The following is a 2,500-nucleotide window of genomic DNA, read 5'->3' on the forward strand; positions in this document are numbered from 1 at the left end:
GTTTAGGGTTTAAGTTTGTATAGTGTTTTAGGGTTTAGGGTATAATGTTTAGGGTTAAGGGTTTAGGGTTGTTTAGGGTATATTGTTAAAGGTTTTAGGGTTTAGGCTTGTTTAGGGTTTAGTGTTTAGGGTTTAGGGTTTAGGGTTTTTTAGCGTTTAGTGTTTATAGTTTAGGGTTTAGGGTGCTTTTGGAATTAGTGTTTAGGGTTTTTCGGGGTTTAGGGTTTAGGATTTAGGGTGTTAGGGTTAGTGTTAGGGTTAGGTTTAGGGTTAAGGTGAGGGTTAGGCTGAGGGTTAAGGTTAGGGTTAGGGTTAAGGTTAGTGTTAGTGTTAGAATAAGGGTTAGGTTAGGGATAGGGTTAGGGTTAGGGTTAGGGTTAGGGTTAAGGTTAGGGTTAGGGTTAGGGTTAGGGTTAGGGGTTTGGGTTAGGGTTAGTGTTAGAAGTTAGGGGTTAGTGTTAGGGTTAGTGTTAGGATTAGGGTTAGGGTTAGGTTTAGTGTTAGGGTTATTATTAGGGGGTTAGGTTTTAGTTTAGGATTAGTGTTAGGGTTAGAATTAGAAATAGGGTTAGTGTTAGGATTAGGGTCAGGGTTAGGTTTAGAAATATGGTTAGGGTTAGGGTTAAGTTTAGGATTAGGGTTAGGGTTAGATTTAAAGTTTAGGGTTTAGTGTTAGGATTAGGGATAGTTTGAGGTTTAGGGTTAGGTTTAGGGTTAGGGTTAGGGTTAGTGTTTGGGTTATGATTAGTGTTAGGATTAGGATTAGGGTTAGGGTCAGGTTTATGTTTAGGGTTAGGGTTAGGGTTAGAGTTAGATTTAGGGTTAGGTTTAGGTTTATTGTTAGATTTAGGGTTTAGGGTTTAAGGTTAATGGATTAGGATTGTTTAAGTTTAAGGGTGGATTAGGTTTAGGGTTTAGAGTTTAGTATTAATGTTACGGTTAGGGTTAGGGTTAGGGTTAGAGTTAGGGTTAGGGTTAGGGTTAGGGTTAAGGTTAGGGTTAGTGTTAGGGTTAGGGTTATGGTTAGTGTTAGGATTAGGGTTAGGGTTAGGGTCAGGGTTAGGTTTATTGTTAGGGATAGGGTTAGGGTTAGATTTAGGGTTAGGTTTAGGTTTATTGTTAGATTTAGGGTTTAGGGTTTAAGGTTTATGGTTTAGGATTGTTTAAGGTTTAGGGTGGATTAGGTTTAGGGTTTAGAGTTTAGTGTTATGGTTACGGTTAGGGTTAGGGTTAGGGATGGGGTTAGGGTTAGGGTTAGGGTTATGGTAAGGGTTAGGTTTAGGGTTAGGGTTAGGGTTATGGTAAAAGTTAGGGGGTTAGTGTTAGGGTTTGTGTTAGGGTTAGGGTTAGGGTTAGGGTTAGGTTAGGGTTAGGGTTAGGGGTTAGGGTTAGTTAGTGTTAGGGTTAGGGTTATTATTAGGGGGTTAGGTTTAAGTTTAGGATTAGTGTTAGGGTTAGAATTAGAAATAGGGTTAGTGTTAGGATTAGGGTCAGGGTTAGGTTTAGGGTTAGGGTTAGGGTTAGGGTTAGGGTTAGGGTCAGGGAGGGTTTAGGGTTAGGGTTAGGGTTAGGGTTATATTTAGGGTTAGGTTTAGGTTTATTGTTAGATTTAGGATTTAGGGTCTAAGGTTTATGGTTTAGGATTGTTTAAGGTTTAGGGTGGATTAGGTTTAGGGTTTAGAGTTTAGTGTTATGGTTACGGTTAGGGTTAGGGTTAGGGTTAGGGTTAGGGTTAGGATTAGGGTTAAGGTTAGGGTTAGGATTAGGTTTAGGTTTAGGGTTAGGGTTAGGGTTAGGGTTAGGGTTAGGATTAGGGTCAGGGTTAGGGTTAGGGTAAGGGTTAGGTGTTAGGGTTAGGGTTATGGTTATTCTTAGGTTTAGGGTTTAGGGTTTAGTGTTTAGGGTTTAAGGTTTAGGGTTTAGGATTGTTTAAGATTTAGGGTGGTTTAGGTTAAGGGTTTAGGGTTTAGAGTTTAGAATTGTTTAAGGTTTAGGGTTGTTTAGGGTATAGTGTTTAGGGTTAAAATTTAGGGTTGTTTAGGGTTTAGTGTTTAGGGTTTAGGGTTGTTTAAGGTTTAGTGTTTAAGGTTTAGGTTTTAGGGTTGTTTTGGGTTTAGTGTTTAGTGTTGTTTAGGGTATAGTGTTAATGGTTTAGGGTTTAGGGTTATTTAGGGTTTAGTGTTTAAGGTTTAGGGTATAGGGTTGTTTAGGGTTTAGTGTTTAGGGTTGTTTATGGTTTAGTGATTAGGGTTGTTTAGGGTTGTTTAGAGGTTAGTGTTTAGGGTTATTCAGGGTTTATGATTTAGGGTTGTTCAGGGTTTAGGATTTATGGTTGTTCAGGGTTTAGGATTTAGGGGTTAAGGTTAAGGTGTTAGGGTTAGGGTTAGGGTTAGGGTTAGGGTTAGGGTTAGCATTAGGGTTAGAGTTAGGGTTAGAGTTAGGGTTAGAGTTAAGGTTATGGGGTTATGTTAGGCTTAAGGTTAGGGTTAGGGTTATGGGG

This window comes from Micromys minutus (genome assembly GCF_963924665.1).
Source record: "Micromys minutus genome assembly, chromosome: X".
In the NCBI taxonomy this organism is placed as follows: Eukaryota; Metazoa; Chordata; class Mammalia; order Rodentia; family Muridae; genus Micromys; species Micromys minutus.